The following is a 14,378-nucleotide window of genomic DNA, read 5'->3' as shown; positions in this document are numbered from 1 at the left end:
TCTCCTACTTTCTGAAATTAACTCTACGCATGGTTGGGTCTTTCCTCCTCAATTAGATTTTAGGTTCTGGAGGACAGAGATCCATCCAATCCTTACCCTCAAAGCACCTAAGCTCAGTATCCTTGAAATGGAATCCTTTGCAACAAAAGCCATGCGGTCCCAGCTAAGATGAACTAGAAATTAATTGATACATTAATAGAATTTATATTGTAATCTAAAAAGTAATTATGGTTATCTCATAAAAACTGTGTTGAGGGAGACATGTCAAAAAAAAATCGCCTTCACTGAAATTTAATATAGATTTCAGCTTCATTGTTCTCTCTTAAGGAGTCTTCACAACAGTCGTGAATGAAAACTAAGAGCGGTTTGACCTTCCTCTCTTCAATCCACTCATCATCAAAGTACATGAAAAATAGCCATAATAATGAGAAAATCTCTTAAAAGAGCAACAAGAAGTGAATCAGAACTGGATAAGGCACCATCACATGAGATAACTAATGTACAATAGAATCTGCTGTTAAGAATCCTAGCAAAGTAAGTAAACACATTCACAGGAAAAGGGAAGGAGGGGTGGTTAGTACAGCACAGGTGGCAGAGACAACAGAAAACAGAAATTAAAAATCACTGCCATCAAATTAATAATGGTCAAAATAATTTTTATCTTTTACCCTCAAATAATTTTTCTCCCATACAAAAGTCTCCACTTTGCTGCCCCCTTTTTCAGTTGTTTTTAAAAAATGAATACGCTTTATTAAAAAAAAAAAAAAACTGAAATAGTGCTACAAAAGTGAAAAACACATCTTTCCTTCAAGATATCCCAATCCCAACCCCAGTGGTAGCCCCCCCACTGGTTCATGAATTCTTCCAGACTCTGTGCTGGGGGTCGGGCGCACAAACACAATAAGATAGGCACTGAATTAGAAGGAGGGAGGGAAAGGATGCAGTGCAGGGAACAGCTCACATCTGAAGAGACTTGACTCCAGTGCTTACAGAACCAGAAAAAAAAGAAAAGAAAGGTGGAGGGTGGGTGATGAAGCGTGAAACAATCTGCTTATGTTCAGGAGAGGCAGGTGACCTCCCTTGCCAACCTGACATAAAGCACTTGATGAAACACTTCACAACTGACACATTTTGAATCTTTTATATACTTATCCTGGTTCTGAAAACAGGAGCCCTATACAAATGTTTCTGGCAACTTGTCAACAAAAATTACGACAAAAGCAAAGAAAGAACTTTAAGTCAATGCACACCACAACCCTCCAAGGTTTTTTTTTTTTTTACTATGTAAATTTTTTACTAATTATATAAAAATTTTAGTATTTTTTACTAATTATGTACATATACAAATATACATAAACATTATAACCTTCAAATGAAGTTATTTTTATCTATGCCTCCAAACTTAAAAACCTCTGATTTCTAAATGAGATCTTACAAATCTATTAACTTTATCACTTAAATGTTCATTTACCAACTAGGGGAAAAAAAGTTAAGTAAAATGCAAACTGAACAAGTGTTCCAAGATAAAACCTTGTGGCAGGAAGTCTTCTTTTGTTTCTTGGTCACCCTTTTCATTTTTGTGGCAAAGTGAAATAAATCCCCTAACTGGACATAGTAAGTTCGATCTTAAAATGCAGTCCTGTTTGCATTATCACTCGCTTTAAAATGTGATCACTTTGCCTATGCAGGTGTTTCTATAAAGTGCACGCAGGCAAGCACAACACTTACACTCTCTTGCTCGAAACCTCACAATAACTTCCCTCTGCTCTCAAGGCAAGAGAATTTCCCAAATGCATGATGCATCTCCCTGGTTAACAGCACAGCCTCTCTGCACTCTCTGAACCTGCAGCTCTAGTAGAAGGGAAAGGGGACCAGGTGCAAGTACTTGAATGCACCTTGAACGCACTCTGGAGCCTTCGGGAGAAACCAGGTGGCAACTTCTACTGAAACATAACCTCACCCAATTCTCTTCCCTCCTTCTCTGTGCTTAGTCCTACCCATCCCTCTTCCTCCTGCTGAACTCTTTCTTTTCCTTCAAGACTGCATTTGGGTATTGTCTCTTCCAGGAAGTTGTCCACACTCCGCCCCATCCCCTGACACGTTACCTTTTTTACAGCATCCCTTGAGAGGACTGCAGGTAATTTATGGTGAATAAAAAACAAGAGAGGGATTCTCCACTTTAAAGAAATTGATTTCACTTTGCATTATTACCTTCTAACACCAGCTCTGCTGGGAATAAAAAGCAAGGGACTGTCAGTTTGAAGTTTTCTGACAAAATAACTGATTTTGAAAATTTTTTGATGAAACTTTCGTTAAAATAGGTTTAAAAGAAAGGATATGTTGGAGTAAAAAAAAAAAAAAAAAAAATCTTTCAACAGAGCACAAACGCAAGAAAAAGCCTAACTAGTGTTACAACAATCGTGGGTATAATAAGCAACAAAAGACATACAAATCAAAACAACACTGCATCATTTTATACCTATTAGGAAAAATTCTAGGGATGTCAGTCCTCCCACTGTTAATGGTGCTACAGTTAAAACAGACATCCTTGTGTTGGTAGAAGCAATAGAAACTGGTAGAACTGTTTCAGGAAAAAAAAAAATGGTGGGTAAACCAGAAAATATTCATACTGTTGGGCTCCATATTCTCTCTTTCAACATTTGCAAATGGATGGCTGTCCAGCAGCAGAAGGGATTTTCCTCTGCTGAGCCCCAGGACGACTCCTCACAGTTACACCAGCCCTCTCTAATCACTGTTCCTTCAGCAAGCCCCATGAATTTCCCATTCCTGTGAGCTATGGGCATCCACTCTTTCTCTTACAGTCCCTAACACTCCCCCCACATTCTTAGTCCCCAAAAGGCAATCATAAAGAACATCTTGATTTTTTAAAGTTTCCTGATACACCACCCACTAAGCCACAAGTGTTTCAGGCCAGGAACTGCACCTTATTTAACTTTATGATCCTTAGCCTTTAATAGAGAATGTCAACTACATCTGAACAGGAAAACAAGTGGTACAACAAACATTGAGAAGTGATTTTTACCATCTGTAAGAAGGAAAACCTGTGGTACAAAGATACTCACTACTCTGCTATTTATTTAGCTTTTCACTTATGTTTTTTTTTTTACCAAAGTAATGCATACACTCGTTAAAGCAAATAGTACTTCAGGCATTTAAGGAAAAAACAAAACCAAACAGTAGTGCTTTATTTCATCTTCTCCATTCCCAGGAGCAATCACTTTCAATTCATAGCACTGTTTCCTCCAGTATTTCCATGTTCCTAAATAACATGATTATGCGCTATTTCTTGATTTATCAATCTTAGATATTCTCTGTTGAAGTTCTGTTTTGGAAGATGAGAAGTAAGCATGCTTCCAGTAAGTGTCTCCCCACTTCCCTTGCCCTATTTTATGTAACTATGCATAGATAAATTTATATATGTATGTCACAGTTATATCACATATATACATCAGGATTTATATTACTATGGCTATATTTGCTCAGTTGCTTACTTTTATTTTTCCTGGAGTTAATAATTGCTTTTTTTCAATTGCTTAGTTTCTATATACCTACCCTTAATTCTTTCTAAATTCAACAAGAGAAGCAAACAAACAAACAAACAAAAACACTTTTCTCATTCCTGTTTCTCACATGGTCAAAAGTAACAGGTGCCCATTCCATTTCTCTCTCCTGGAGACTTCTCTCCATCTTCATGCTGCAATCCAGCCCTGCTGATCTCCAGGTCTACTGCACAGGCATCTCCAGAAAGACATCATCACCATCATCATCCTGGCATTTCCTTCCCTCCTTTCCTGGGATGAATTCCATGCTTCCCAGATCTCATTATCTTTCTCTTTCTTAGTATATTCCCTCATTTTAATGGGCCACTATCCTCATTCAGCAACTGCCTAAGAAAAGTACCTAGGTGTTAAAGTTTTGAGTCTTGGCACATCTAGCCTTAATCTGACTGATGGTTTGGCTGGGTATAAAACTCTAGGTAGTAAGACATTTACCATTAGAATTTTTAAGGTATTATTTCATTATCTTCTAGCTTCTACTGTTGGAATTGAAAGGTCCAATGATATTCTGATTCCTGATCTTTTATACAAGTTCTTTTCCAGTAATTTTTTAGGATCATCTTTTCAATACTGGAGTGGCCTCTGTGTGAGTCTTTTTATAGTCCTTGTATTGGACACCCAATAGGCCTTTTCAACATAAAAACATACCTCTTTCAGTTAAGTGAAATGTTATTTCATTATTTTTGATATTTCCTTTTCTTCTTTTCTTTCATTTTGTAAATGTTTTATTTATTGGATACTGTACTCCCTCAATAGTTTCTTATCTCTTCTCTCACACCCCCCATTTCTTTTTCATTTAGGTACTTGGGAAAATTTTTGAACTTCATTTTCCAACCAGACTATTTAATTTTTCCTATTTATTCTTGAACTCAATTTTGAAAAAATTTTGTGTCCTCTGGTTGTTTCTTCCATTAAAAAAAAATCTGTTCTTGTTTCATGACTATGATATTTTGTCTTATCCCTGCTATTATTAAACTAAATTGAAAGTGTTCTTTTTTTTTAATACTACTTTCATTTTTATTTTTTATTTTTTTAAAAATTATTTGGCTGCGCTGGGTCTTAGTTGTGGCACGTGGGATCTTCGTTGTCACATGCAGAATCTTTAGTTGTGGCATGTAGGCTTTCTACCTGCAGCATGCAGGCTCTTAGTTGTGGCATGCGGGATCTGGTTCCCTGACCAGGGTTCGAACCTGGGCCCCCTGCACTGGGAGCGCAGAGTCTTAACCTCTGGACCACCAGGGAAGTCCTAAAAGTGTTCTTTTCATATTCAATGAAAATGAATGAAATGAAATGAAAACGTAAATTTCTCAATTTAACTTTTCTTCCGTTTGTTGTGAGCACTGTCCTTCTCACATGGAAGGCTTTTTCTCATATGTCTGCTATCACTGGCCATCCTTTTACATTTAGTACCTGGGTGGGGGCAAGGCCTGGTGACTACTAAGTAGACTTTCCTGAAGGGGACTGGGTGGGGACCCATTGGTTTACCTGGGGAAACTGGACATAGGGGGAAATATAATCATCACTGCCTAGCATCTGTATAGTCTCTTCATATATCTGGGGAAATTCCTTGCCTTATACAGAGCCTGCCTTCCACAACAGAAGCCTAAAAGTGCCACACTGTCAATTAACCAGCTATTCTTACAGATAGGGCACAGACATTACCTGCTCCTCAGCCAATGAGGTGTGCACATCCTGGACTCTGAATTGAAAGGCAGCATCTGGAAAGAGCAAGGAGGAAGCAAATACATTTACATGGAAGCTGGTGGCATCAGTAGTGGCGACGGTGTAATAGCTCCCTCATTTAAATGCTGGTGGTGGGACTTCCCTGGTGGCACAGTGGTTAAGAATCTGCCTGCCAACGCAGGGGACACGGGTTCAAGCCCTGGTCCAGGAAGATCCCACATGCCGCGGAGCAACTAAGCCCGTGAGCCACAACTGAGCCTGCGCCACAGAGCCCACGAGACACAACTACTGGGCCCACGCGCCTAGAGCCCGTGCTCCACAAAAAGAGAAGCCACTGCAATGAAAAGCCCACGCACCTCAACGAAGGGTAGCCCCCGCTCGCCACAACTAGAGAAAGCCGGCACGCAACAATGAAGACCCAACGCAGCCAAAAATAAATAAAAATAAATTTATAAAAAAAAAAAGTGCTGGTGGTGACAATGCAAAATTGGACATCCCGTGCTCAGGGGCAGCACCACACTGGCTTTCTTGAGTGATCTGAGTGTTGTCTTGGCCAGCTGGCCTCCCTTGTTCTTACCCATTTTCCAAACCTAGTTCTACAGCCTTTCCAGTAATTCAGCAAGTCACTAAACACTATTTCCATAAATTCCTTTCCTGCTGAAATCAGACTGACAGTTTTCCCCCTATACTGGGGACCCCAAAATGCTAGTACTCAGAGGTCATTTTTAGAATACACTTCACTTTCTTTAGAGAAGAATGGTTCCATTTCCTGCCTGGCTTCCAGCATTCTGGGAGCCAAGCTCAGCCAAAAATGTTTCAAATAATTCCTCCCTGCTTCCAGAGCCTTTACAATTACACTGGTTTGGAAAGGGACCCGACTATGTACCCATGACCAACCTCTCAGTGCAATCTTCCCAGCTACTTGGGGCCCCCAACTCTTGGACTGTATAGGGTCAAAATTTTCTAGAATTTCTCTGTAAAGGCCTTCACATGCAGCTCTCTCCTCATCACTAAATTAGTTACAATACATCCATTTCTCTCTGCTGACCAAAACAGTGTTGATAATGCTAATCTGCTCCTATTTCTTTTCCTCATATTTGACCTTGCATATTTGTATCTTTTTCTATTCCTTTAGTAACACTGGCATAGGGTATGGGAGGGGAAGAAAAAACTGCAGCATGTGTTCAATCTGGCGTGTTTAACTGAGGACTGCAATGTTATTAGTCTGAGCTGAAAACTTTCAATTATGAAATATTTGAAACATGCAAAAACTTAGAGATACGTAGTACCCCTCATCTGGATTTAATAAATGTCAGTGTTCTGCCAGATTTGCTTCAGATCACAAAGAAATAAAATGTTATAAATATAGAGAAAATATCAACTTCCAACCCCATTCTTCTCTCAGCCTCTCCAGAGAAACTTCTCTCCTAAAGATGCTAGGCACCCTTCCCACAAGTATTTGTATATTTATGAAATCTAAACAGTATCATTGGGAACACATCCTTTCACAACTTTGTTTTTTTCACACAAAACTGTCTTCTAGATTTATTCATGGTGATACAAAAAGATACAGATCCTTTATGATAACCTCTGTATGCTTTACATTCTGTGTATATACTTGGGTTTGTTGCTTGATATCTAGGTTATTTCCAGTTCTTTGCTATTACAAAGACAGAATGGCCATTCCTTTCACACCTTCTTTGTGAACATGGGTCAGTCTCTCTAGAGGACTCTATAATGGAAAGTGCTGAAACCTTGAGTTGGAGCGTTCTTCAACATTATTGGATACTATCAAACTACACTCCAAAGCGGTTGTAACAATTTTACAATCCAACAGTCACATATAAAACAACATTTGCTGCCACATTTTTGACTTTAAATCATCAGGATCGCATAAAACGTTACCTTGTTGCTTCTACTGGCATTTACCTGATAATCAGTGAGAATTTTAATTCATTTATTGGTCTTATCTACTTCTGTTTTGTCCATTTTTCTACTAGGTCCCTGTTTTCTTTGTTACTGATTTGTAGGATTTCATTATATACTATGGATATTAATCTTTCATTAGACATGTGTCTGAATATTCTATAGGTTGTCTTTTACCTTTGTTTAAGGTATACTTTCTTATACACGCGTTTAAAATTTTTAACAAAGTCAAATTTATCTCTCCTCTCTTTTATAGTTTGGGCTTTTTGTATCTTGTTCAAAAAAAATCCTCCCAATCTCTAATATTATACAGATGTTTTCCTATATTTTCTTTTAAGAGTTTAAAGGTCTCTCTGTAAAATGCATGTCTTTAATTCATTCAGAATTTATTTACAGGAATATAATTTTAATTTTTACCACACTGTCCCACCATTGCTTTTTGAATAGCCTGCTTTTTCCATATGAATTTGTAATACAAGGTCAAAAACAAGTTCCCACACCATGAAGGTCTCTTTTTATAGTCTCTCTTCTGTTTGAATGGTCTATTCTCTATCCGTATGCCAATGCAGCACCAATTCAAATATCAAAGCATTATAATAAATCCCACTGACCACATTAATTCTACTTCTCCAATTAATTTTAGTATCATTCTGCCATGTTTCATGGCAAACTCTCTTGGCTTTGTTGCTTTGTTCTATTTTTGAATTGCATCAAATTCATAAACTAATGAGAACTTGGTCGTTGCATACCTTCTGTTATACTTATTATGAGGTACATTTTAATATTTTATTATTCTGACTAGGATCATTTATGTAACCACATTTTCTAATAAACTGTTGCTAGTGTACTAAAAAAATCACTGATTTTTTTGTATATTTCATATCCAGTACTCTTACTGAAGCCTTATTAGCATTAATATCAGTTTGATGGTTCTTTTCAATTTTTTTAGTTAGACAATCATACCATTTGCAAAACAACTTTTTCCTTTTGTTGCCTTATCAAGTTGGCTAGTAGTTAACATGGCTTAATTTTAAAATGTATGTTAAGTTAAAAAAAAAAAGGCTATATTCTACTTTGTAAACATATTTATATACCTGCAGAAGCACAGGGACTTTGAGAAAATGAAAATAGTTGATTTTTTAAGAGGAAAGATTTTCTTCTTTATAAATATTTGTTACATAGTAGTTTTCAAAAAAAACACATACGACTTTGGAAGTACTATGCAAGAAAATACACTCTATATAATTTTTATTAAAAGTACTGACAGATCAGTTAGAAAGTCATGAAAATACGCCAAAATATTTAAAGGAGGAATAAGTCTTAACCACATGTGGGAATTTATTTGGGATATGATGAAGGCCTTGCCAGCTAGCCACCCAAATGGCTCTACTCCCCGCAGTCCAACATATTCACTAAAGCAAATGGGCAGAAGTCCACTTTGGAGTGTGTTTTTGTATTCCCTATGGCATGATTTTAGGAGGAAAAAGAGATGGATTATACTAGCAAAAGCATTTTTTAAATGCTGTTAATTTGGACTTGATTACAAAATGAATGAATGATGGAACCTTCAGTAAAATCATAAGGCAGCCCTACCCACCACCTTCCCAAAACCAAATTCAGTATCTCTATAATTAAGAGCACATACAGGAAATGACTTCACAAAGTCTCCTTTAAGACTAGATCCCCGATGCCTAGCGAGTTAATAAGAAAACAGACAAAAATAACATCCTGACCCAACTGAGAAAGTTGTGTGGTACAAGTGAAACAAAAACTGAGAAATAAAATGAAAGGAAAACTGTCAGAAAAATAAAAAAGACATTAGGGTTACTGTGAAAGTGAAAGGCAACAGAATAAAAATGAAAATTTCCAAAGAGAGAAATATCAATAAGTAGAAAAGAATCAATGTTCTCCGTGAGAGGGTCCATTTCTCCACATTCCATCCAACAACTTTTCATTTTTGCCAATTTGCTGATGTGAAATCCAAGTACTCTTTCTACAGTGAGAAATGGAAGGCATGATTCAGGGGATGAAAGGAAACAAAAAAGGTACCTTTAACTGAGGAATTAAAGCGTGTTAAAGTACTGATAAAAACCTGTAAAAGTAACTAGTACTTATTTTAGAGTTAAAGTACACAGCTACATTGAGTGGAGAAAGGGGTGAGGAAGAGGACAGAAAAACTAAGGACAAGAATTGATGACAACAAGGAAGGGGAAGAAATATTGTTGATATTTCTGTGTAGAGTACATGCTAAAACAAAGCAGGCCTCTGTGTATTTTTTTTAAAACTCATAAAAAATTAAATCATTTATTCATGTGAAACCAAAGAAAAGTGGGTCTGCAGTATAGAGAAGAAAAATGTGCAACTACATTATAACTTATAAAAGAAAATAGTATTAAGGAAGAAGAAGGGAAGAAAAGAATATAGATAGCAATATTTATTGAGCACTGCCTATGTCAAGAGACTGAAAATCACAATTACAAGAAGAAAGTGACTAGAAATGTACACAGAGTGCAGTAAGAGAATACAAGACAAATACCTAAGATTTGCTGGGGAGTTAGGGAAGGCTTCACAGAGAAAACAGTTGAGCTGAATCTGGAGGGTAAAATAGGATGGAACTGGATGCAGAGCTTGGAGAGAGTAGTTGAGTAAAAAAGGAACATGTGCTATTGCAGAGAGAAATGAATCAAAACACACTATGGAAGCATAAAAAATAGTAACAATGGGATTAAGAATGTGGATGTAATATATAAACAGGTCACAAGAAATAGTTTAGTCCAGGGATTACACTCCAAACCATATAAAGATACAAAAGGAAACAAATCATGATCAACACGTCAGAAAGAACTGATTATAATGCTTAAGGATTCACAGCTTTAAAACCATCACACAGGTTCTCAGATTTGAAAAAAAAAAGAAAACTTAGTTAATATACGTATGAAAGCAAAAGCTAATTACCTCAACTTACTGAAAGAACCTCAGTTGTTAATACAACAAAAAAACAAAATCCAACATGTTACTCTAAAGATGTATAAACCAAAAGACAGAAAAAATTTTAAAGGAGATAGTAATAAAACTGTATTTTTAAAAAACCAGAGGAAGCAATATTATTGGATGTCAAGATTAAAAGAAAAATATCAAGCTGGATGTTATGGTAAAAGAAATATTTGTAGGGAATTCCATGGCAGTCCAGTGGTTAGGACTGTGAGCTTTCACTGCCGAGGGTGCAGGTTCAGTCCCTGGTTGGGGAACTAAGATCCCACAAACTGTGCAGCATGGCCAAAAAAAAGAAAAGAAAAGAAATATTTGTAATAAAATATGACATTTTATGTCAAGTACTAACAAATGAAATCAAGGCAAAAACTGAGACACAGAAGGAGAAATCAGCTGAAAATAATCACATTTAGTTATTAATGAGATAAATTAACAGCGTGTCTACAGTACACCAGGTATTATTCTCGGCACCCAGGCACTGAATAAAAGTGACAAAATTCTCTGCCTTTCTTGAAGTTACATTCTAGGGAGAAAGACTGACAATAAATAAAGAAGTAAACAAACAAACAAATTTATTTTTGACATGCTGCGAAATGCTACAAAGGATAATAAAGCAGGAAAGGGAAAAATGCTGGGAGTCTCAGTTCTAAAAAACAGTCAGGGGAGACATGAATTGAGAAGTGGACATTCCTGCCTCAGCAGCAGGAGGTAAGGGAGCAAGGCAATCACAATGTCATACAGACCCAGTGCACAAACACAGTAATGACAAAAGAAAACAAAGAATGAAATTAATGAAACCAATAGAAGTTATACTGATCTCTATGACCTAAAAATGGAATCAACTTTCTAGTCAATTGTCCATGGTATGTATATAAAAACTGAGCAAACATAAAGTATTTTAAAAACCTAAAATGTATTTTTTTAATACACAGTCTATATTCTTGGATCAAAGTTTAATTTTTAGGAGTGTTCAATAAAAACAAAACAACTACGTGTATGAGCATATTGAAACACAAGAAGAAGTCATTTACAATCCTGAAAAACAGAACAGCAAACTTTCCCACCTAGTGGATTAAGCCAAAATCAAACACTGAGGTAAATGTGTGGCTTTTAATATAAACTATAAACTGAGAATTCAACTCAAAACCTCAGAAAAGTACAGAAAAATGTTAATAAAATAAAGAAAAAAGTAAAATTTAATAAATATACTAATAGAATAAATAAATACATCTCAAACATAATTCTTTGATAAAAACAATAAAATCTTCGTATCCCCAGAAATCACACTATCTTAGAAATGAGAAAAAAAATTGGAGATCAGATATATAAACCAGAGAATCTTTTTAAAAATCTGAAAATGAAAGATAAACAAGGACATAAATGATTTCCTATTAGAAACACAATAGCCTAAGTAGAATACTAGAAAAGACCGATAAAACTAAAGAAGAAATGAAAAATTATCAATAAAATACATCCCAAATATAGGAGATACAGAGATTGCTGGTAATTCTTTCCAACTTGAAGAAATTTTAATTTCTTAATTAAACTACGAAATCACAGTGTGTTCCACATGTATATGAAGAAACACACATAATAAACAAAACGTGAAGGAAAAACTAGCAGGTTATCCAATCCAATTAAACCTAAGTTAAATAGGGTTTCAGCCTCAACACTCAAGATATTTAAGAAAACTAAACTATTGTATTTTACATATTGAGAGATTATTATTTGCCAAGCACTATGATAATAACTTTACACATGTTATCAGCAGATACAAATGAAATTTTAGGCAATACAATTAGTATTCTGCATAAATAACTTAAATAACAACAAAAGTATAAGATCACTTAATAGATACAAGGTAGGCATTTAAAGTTCTATACAAATTTCTGTAAGAATGGTTTCTAATTTTGGTATGTATTTCAAACAACCGATTATTATTATTAAAGATTAGATAATTCTCTATGACCTAAAATGAAATGACAGAAATATTAGAAAAAAATGAGACAAAGTACAATTATTTTTTCTGATATCATGGACATGATAGCTGTTATACTGACAATAGTATTCCCGGGGTCTAGTACGTTATCAGGCACACAGATTGAGAAAAATCAATAGTATATATATTAGGAATAAAATATATAATTACTTACATAAAGAGTTTACACAAATTGTTCAAGAAAAAATTAATAAACTTGTTCTTTGTGAAGTGACAACCAGGGCTAACAAATGTTGTATAGTGAGAATGTATCATTTTACAATGTAAAAAATGTATTTTGTTATTTAGAAAAGTAACAAACTGGAAAAGAACAGGAAGAGCTGGCTCACAAGAGAAAGAAATACAAAAGAAAATGTTTCACCTTACTACCTTAAAAAAAGGTCACACTAATTCTTTAGTACAATGCTACTGGGATGCAATTAGCTCAATGCTTCTAAAAGCCATTAAAATGTGAGGGTTCTAAAAAAATAATCTATCACATTAAAAATTAATCCATATAAATAAAGATATAAATTTCAGCATTTTTAACAGCAGCACAAAACGGAAGTAAACCAAATGTGTAACTGGAAAATGGTTAAGTAAATTAAGACACCAAAGCAATTTTTTTAAACGGCATATACTACACGGGAAACATTGTATAATGCAATGTTAGGCTTCAAAAGAAGAAAACACACGTATATATAAATGATCACTGTCAATGCATTTTAAAAATAAATCACCTTCAAGGTATTTTACTCATAAATAAAACAAAATTAATCTTCTAGATGGCTACTGAAGAGAACTTCAAAAAGTACAAGTTCTTCAAATTAATTCCAAAATCCAATTTTAGAGTATTATGACTAAATTCCCATTTTTCTCAACATAATATTAAGGAAGACTCTAAAACACAGCATTTGCTGTTCTAACATCTAAGTCATTCATGAAAATGATGGGCTATAACTAAATAAGAATATTTGAAATAAATTTTTGAAAAAAAAATCTGTAATTTATTCCAGGAAATCTGAGGAGCTGAGGGAACTGAGGATGCACAGGGCTTCTAAACTCATGTGGTACATACTGTACTCATTCCAGCAGGTGGGGCAGGCAGACACTATCCATTACCTACCCCATATTTCTCCCTCCCAATTCTTCCCAAACAGGAGATTCTCAATTTGTTCGGGTAGCCATGGAGCACCTTGGCAGGTATCCTTTCCCCTACCCCAGGGTAGAAATCAGGAATTCTCCACAGCAGTCATGGACTCTCATGCCCTTTGGCCAGTGACTGGTCTAGGGATAACTACCTAATGTAGTTCTGACCAATGAGAAGGAAGCAGATGTCTGCAGCATGCAACTTGCTGGGTAACTTAAGCTCTCTTGATAAAAAGCAACAGACTGGGCTAGCAAGCCCTTGGCCTGCCACGTTCTGCCTCCCCCTTCTTCCTCTTGGAGTACAGGAAGCCTGGAAGAGCAATGGTACCCTACATTGCCAAGGCCAGCCTGACGGAAGATACCAAGGAAATGAAGGGCAAAATCCAGGGTCCCTCGTGGCATTCCTGAGCAGCACATGCACCAGCCCTGGAGTGTAGACTTCTGGGGCTGCTTCTTTCCATTTGCTTAAGTCACTAGACTGGGTTTCTAACGTCTGAAGCTGATCACATTCCTAACATATACAGCAAATAAATCTGAATAGGTAAATGTGATTTTTATTCACGAATACTTGCTATTTAATTTTTACCAAAAGTAGACAATATTTTGATCAAAGATATTTAAACAAGAGGTTGTAAGGAGAATAAGGGATGAAGAAACAAATTAATAAATAAATGGGAGATGACAAGAGGATGTTTAAGATGCATCTCTAAATTTAGTTCCTATAGAAACGAGTCCACTAAAAATATTTTCAAATCGTACATATGAAGTACAAATTTTGGATTTTAATGAAGAAGTCTCATTCTCTCAGCTCATATTTTAATGACTATTCAAGAAAAAGTTCTCCACATCAAATCTGGCTCAGGAAAACGAAGTGAATCTTCACACAAAAAATAAATTTACATAGTTTTCCCACTTTAAATGGGAGTTGCCTTCTTGTTTTTTCAACAGTTGGAAAACTTGCTTTTGGAAATTCAAAATTTAATTTTACATTTGGTAGGAAAAAGTGCAGAAAACTCTTTATTCTGTTTGTAAAGATGAATCAGATTCAAAGTGTTCTAGTGATGAATCAGCAA

The 14,378-nt window shown here is 35.7% G+C and overlaps 1 protein-coding gene across 5 annotated transcripts in view; it reads right to left on the bottom strand.

The window, feature by feature from the left end:
- SIPA1L1 (signal induced proliferation associated 1 like 1) overlaps positions 1 to 14,378 on the bottom strand; it is a 191,212-nt gene that overhangs the window by 145,473 nt on the left and 31,361 nt on the right. The window contains exon 1 of one of the 5 annotated variants that reach the window (XM_061180988.1): positions 5,241 to 5,283. The exons of the other annotated variants lie outside the window; for them this stretch is intronic. The gene's annotated coding sequence lies outside the window, so the exon portion shown is untranslated. Of the gene's footprint in view, positions 1 to 5,240; positions 5,284 to 14,378 lie in introns of those variants that run through there. 5 annotated transcript variants of the gene reach the window in all.

This window comes from Eubalaena glacialis, chromosome 2 (assembly GCF_028564815.1).
Source record: "Eubalaena glacialis isolate mEubGla1 chromosome 2, mEubGla1.1.hap2.+ XY, whole genome shotgun sequence".
NCBI classification, from domain to species: Eukaryota; Metazoa; Chordata; class Mammalia; order Artiodactyla; family Balaenidae; genus Eubalaena; species Eubalaena glacialis.
The sequence above is the reverse complement of the archived record's forward strand: the minus strand, read 5'-3'. Positions and strand labels throughout refer to the sequence as shown.